The 5585-nt window shown below is 53.6% G+C and overlaps 1 long non-coding RNA gene across 1 annotated transcript in view; it reads right to left on the reverse strand.

The window, feature by feature from the left end:
- Positions 1-1884, reverse strand: part of LOC104859380 — an 8789-nt gene extending 6905 nt beyond the window's left edge. The window contains exons 1-3 of the long non-coding RNA XR_779353.2: positions 1789-1884; positions 706-742; positions 144-235 (exon numbers count right to left, since the gene is read on the reverse strand). This is a non-coding gene — a long non-coding RNA (uncharacterized LOC104859380). The remainder of the gene's footprint in view (positions 1-143; positions 236-705; positions 743-1788) is intronic.
- Positions 1885-5585: the final 3701 nt, after the last annotated feature.

Here is a 5585-nt window from a genome sequence, read left to right on the forward strand (position 1 = left end):
AGAGGGAGAGGGAGAGGGAGAGGGAGAGAGAGAGGGAGAGAGAGGCGGAGGGGGTAGTCCCGGCACCCAGCAGATACCCAAAGCTGCGGGTGGCACTCACAACCTTTGTGTGTACCTGTGACCCACACACCTGCTCCACATACCTGTCTCATCTCCACTTCCTGTGCCCAGCGCCAGGCAACTGTTGCGTAAGTCCATGTGGTGCCTCGTTCTCCAGGGAATAGCAAGCACACATCTGTACAAGGTCCGTAAAGTTGGCATTTTTCCTACTACTTTTGATCCATTGTTGGTGAATCTTCCCATAAGGAACCCGTGGATATGGAGGACTATTTTTCAAAATTTTAAATATCTCAGTCACTTAAAATATCTGAGCACTAACCCCAGGTTGTCTGCTAATCCTGAGCAAGTCATGGTTCTTTGGTTATGAATTTTTCCCTCTGTAAAATGGGAACACTGGCCCAATTGACCTGTGGAACTCCAAGTCTGGGGCATAGCTGCATGACACTCTGTCCCCACCCGCTGGGGCCCACTCCTTCTGAGTGAACTCAACAGCCTCCGAAATACCTGGGCTCCCAAATAAAGAAAATGCCGGTGACTTTAACCATGCAGAGAAGGTACCGATAATTCTTACAAAACCTCCAGCTGTCCGAACTTCGGTGGCAGGCTGGGCCAATACGCATCTGGGTTAGGAGCTGTCTTGCTTACCTCCCATGAGGCTTCATCTTGATGGCTTGAGATATGCCTAGGAGATTAGTAACTCTATGTTATGTCCGCTTCGGCCAGCAAGTGTGACCTTGGGGATGTGGCTGGCTCCTGACTCCTTCCTTTCCAGCTCCTCCCCTCCTCTGCTTCCTGCCTGCCCTGAGTGCAGCAGCTCTCCTCCAGCACACCCTTTCACCGTGATGCTCCTGTCTTAGAGCCGTGACCATGGACTGAGTCCTCTGAAGTCATGAGCCAAATTAAACTTTCTCCTTCAAGGTGCATGAAAGCTGGAACACATGGTGGTTGAAGCGAAGGCCGGGTACCACCCGAGAAACTGCGTTCAAGTCAGTGAGGGTGGCTCACCCTGTGTGTAACGGCAAAGGGCTGAGAGTCAGCAAGGCTAAGCCCCAGTTACCACCACAGCCAGCACAGGCCCTGGGGCTGGCCACGCCTGGTCTGTAGTTGTATTCCACTGCTTGTTGTGAATGCACCAACACACTGAGTGGCTGTCTTCTTCTTTCCTGGTAGAAGTTTAGAGTATTTCACCAAAACCTAAGTCTTATAAACTTGTATGTATAGCACTTCCCAGAATTTATCAAAATGCCAGCTTTAAAGCCATTTTTCAACATATCCTGATTTTAGCATCTGTGCACTATAGTGATTTCTGTTTCCACCATGGGAAATAAATAACTTTAAAAGAGATTTTCACAGATATCCCAGAAAGAAATCTAAGTCATACAAATTAGCAGCTAGGCCACTGATGCTTTTATGAGATCCACATTTTGGGGGCCAAAGAGGGAAGGGCTCTGGAGCATGAAGGTGACAGAATGGTCACCCCCGACACCCCGAGATGTGGCCTCCCCTCGGATTCCCATGCAGAGTGTGTCACTGCGGGAGGGGTAGACACGTGGCCCTGGCACTGTCACTAACACAGCCAGAGCTAAGAGCTGTTGAATTTTTCAGCCTGAACAATGTTATTTGCCAAATTGGAAGGAAAATTCGGTTCAGATGCCAGGCACCTAGGTCCACTAGCAATGCTGCATGCAGTGTGCAGGGACCGGGCAGCGCCTCCTGACCCCTACTCACTCTTGGCTTTGCTGTGGCCATTTGTCCAACGAGGGCTTCGTGGAGCTGTCCCCACCATGAGGATGGAGCCCCGACCCAGCGCTCTGCAAGCCTGCGCACCTGTGACCTCTGGCTCTTCCTCGGATGACACAGTAGCTGTGACCAAGGCAGCCCTCTGTGAGGTCACTGCACACCTGTATCCCAGAGTGTGTTCCTCCTTCTGCGTTCCCATCTGACTGTGTGGGGGGATCTTTCTTGGGGTGCAAGTGGCTGGTGTGGGTATGGTATCAGTCCAAGTGGGGGAAGCCCTGGTCTCCTTGCTGAATTGTACTACAACAGTCTTTTTCTGTCGTGGAACAAGGACCAAACCACTTTTCCCCGCTGTTGGAAGTGACTAAAAATGCTTTACCAAAAGAAAACAATACCTAGATGTACTCTACCCAACCTGACAAGGAGAGAGGTTCTCAGTTTGCAAACCACAGGGCCTTTTCACAGAGGTGGTGGGCAGGAGGGGTTTAGCTGAGGAGACCAACGGGTGACAAGGAAGCTGTGCCACACGGAGCCACATGGGAATCTCTGCCACAGGACATACAGTGTCCGGCCAGGGAAGGCCAGGCTGGCTGCTCTGGCCTCAGTGACCCCGAATGACCTGGCCCTGGTGAGGCACCATCCCCAAAACTGTAGTGACCCACTAGGCAGCATATAGCACACGGAGGCCACCATCTAGCTCTCTGACATTTTCAGGAACCGTCTCATGGGATGCCAGTGTCCTCTGGGTGGAAGATTCTGGAAATTGTAGGAAGGGCCAGGCCGTACCATTCCTGTGGAAGCGGAGTGGTTGCATCCTGCCCCACGCGTCCCTGGTGGACCTTCGGGGGTCCCTGCAGGCCCCCGGGGCCTGACGGTGGCGAGGAGAGGGAGGGGCTCCCCTGGGTTTCCCCATGGCCCTGTCCAGCCTACAGCTCTGCTGCTCCCAGTTTTACCTCTGGGAGCCGGGAATGGTTGGGTCCGGCGCGGCCTCACTGCCCGTGTGCCAGTCAGCTCCTGTCTGCCTTTGTTTACTCTGGGACACAATGGGAACTATAGTCCTCCCAATACATCATTTATAAGTGTATTCTACCTCTGAATGTACGGGCAGGGCTGGCTGTGGGTGAATAAGCTCTGTGAATATTGCCAAGACCCTGAGCTTTGTTCAGCATTATTCTTCACAATGGATACCACACTTTGGAAGTAATTTTAAAAAGGGAATCAAAATAGTAGTACTTTTAGCCTTTGTTTCTTTTATACCACGCTGCATTCTCTGTCTCTCATTCAGCCGCTCCCATTATCCTGACAAATTAAATAAACCAGAAAGGCTCTGGCAGGCAGCACTCCCTCCGCTGCAGCCTGGGAAGTCGAAGTAAACATTGGGGTGGTTCCGGCTGGCAGTCCCAGCTAACTCTGTTGAAGGACTTGAAAACGGGGCCGGGGGGGGGTCTTGGAACTTGCGAGGATCAGTGGCCCCTGCGAGCCAGCCTCGGTGGCAGCAGTGGGGACCGGTCAGCGCATGCAGGGCCACAGCTTCTAGGAGAGTGCAGAGTCCTTTCAGCTGTGCGGCCAGACCATGAATGGTGAGTCACAGAGGCTGCGCCAGACCCAGCCAGGGAGGCCGGCCAGGGCCTCCTGTGCAGGCCGCGTGAACTTTCTCTGCTTTTCAAAGATGTTCCTGTGTGTGCGAAACCACCTCCCAGAGGGGTGAATCCAGGAGGAGGAGGAGGAGGAGGGTTCTGCCTATCCATCTCTGTCTCTCTGTGGCTCTCTCTCTTTCTAAACTGTACTTTCATGTTTACAAGTTTTGATTCTTGCAATCACAACCTAGTTTTGAAATGCAAGCAAGGAGGGGTCAGGGGGTGCAAAGAGGATGGCACTCACTGCCTTGTGTCTTTCTGGGTCTCAGGATGTGCTGAAAGCAGGCACCGCTGCTCCCTGGCCCTGGACCTCTCTACTCTAACTGATGCATCTAAAGCATTTTCTGCTTTTTCAGGAAAAACCCCGAAAGTTCCCACTTGGGAAGAAAGCTCTTTTCAATTAATAACTATGTTTTTAAGATAACAAAAGAGGACAATTTCCCTAAATGAGAGTGCGCCAGGGAGTAGCAGAGCTGCTCAGTCTGGAAGCAGCGCTGTCTTGGATGTTATAACCACAGCCTTCTGGGCCGGGGCTCCGCACCCCTCGCCCCTTCTCTGCACTCCCGTTCTGAACAGTGCAGGTGGACCTGGGGGAGAGGAGCCAAAGTACTGTCGCCCGGGGGATCCCGGAGGCTGCTGGTTTCCTTAGGAAGCAGAGCCGTGCGTAAATGCCAGCGGCAGCGGCTTTGAAGCCCGCAGCCCCAGCTAGGACGCCTCATCTAAAATGCAGGCGACGTGGCCGGAGGGGGGCTCTGTGTTCCAACAGAGGCGTCCCCCGGCTTCCGAGTCAGAGGGCACCGCAGGCAAAGGGAAATATTGAGCCAGAGTAGTTTGAACAAAACCATCAGGGTTCATCTTTTATTACCAAAGGAAGACTTGAAAAAGCCCAGGTGAAATTTTCTTCCATTGTCTAGGAAAATTCTCTGTAATTTGCCCCCAGGGAAATCCAAGTGCTGCGTGGCCTGGGTCCCCCCGCACCCCCGCCCCTCTGGCCGCCTCTCCTCCTCTCTCAGGCAAATGTCTCCGGGGTCCCTGGAGGCTGGGGCAGCGAGCAGGGCGCTGAAGGTCAGGGCTGCCCACTGTGGCCTGACTTTTAGCTAAAGAGGCCGCGCTTTCTCCCGCTACCCTGCCGGGTCTAATTTGGTGGCATTACGTGAAGGGGGTGAACCTGCTACTGACAGGAGGGGGTTAAATGAGATTACAAGCTTTGGAAGCTGTCAGCAGCCACCACTGCCTGGGGATGTTAAATTGCGATTTAATGGTCAGCTTTATCTGTACGGTGTCCGTGGAAATCTGCTGTTTTCAGCAACTTAATTGGCACTGTGTTTGCAGGAGTTTTTCGGGGAGGTGGGAGAGTTGACCAGATTTTAATAATGAATTATTTAGAGATCAGACTGGCAGGACGTCAGGGGAATGTGTGGCACGTCTTGTTTAACTGAGGCTCAGAAAGCTCTGAATGGGCAAGATGCTGCATTCCGCGGTGATACCCGAACTTTCTAAAAATACGCACGGGGTCTGATGTCGCAGGGCTTATTTATAGAGAAATAAACACAGAGTAGCAGTTGCCATCACAACATGCGTGCGTGTCTGGCGTGTGAGGGCAGTGACTGCGCAGAGTCAGCTGCTGTGCGTAGCCAGCCTGTGCTGCCCCGGCGGAGGGACCAGGCTCGAAGCTGGGTCCCTGGACCCAGCGGGAGGCGGCCTCGGAGTGGTGCAGGGCGCCATGTTGACGGCTGACTGCACGTGCACACGTGTGGGGCACCGGGGCGTGGACAAAGTGTGCGTGGACGTGTGCACGGCTAGGCGTTTTGTATACACGTGCACACACCTGTGCTATGTGCATCTGTGTGACTGTGCATGCACGTGTGTGTATGAGTGTGTGTACATGAGCAGGCCCACTTGTGGGTGCGATGTGTGCATTGCATTCGTGTGGGAAGTGAGTGCATGCCATGTGCACACGCGTCGGTGTGAGTATGTCCCTGTGTTTGTGGGTAGCCTGTGGGTACAAGTAAGTGTGGAGTGCAGGTCTGTGCAGAGTGTGGGTGTGGTGTGACCGTGAGCGTGCTGGCTGTGTGAGCACAGGTCCAGTCTCCCTCCTCCCCTGCCCTCTAGGTCCCTGGCCCACGGCGTTGCCCTGGTGCTGGGGGCTGT

Source organism: Fukomys damarensis, unplaced genomic scaffold (genome assembly GCF_012274545.1).
Source record: "Fukomys damarensis isolate Sample0158 unplaced genomic scaffold, DMR_v1.0_HiC HiC_scaffold_6, whole genome shotgun sequence".
Taxonomy (NCBI): Eukaryota; Metazoa; Chordata; class Mammalia; order Rodentia; family Bathyergidae; genus Fukomys; species Fukomys damarensis.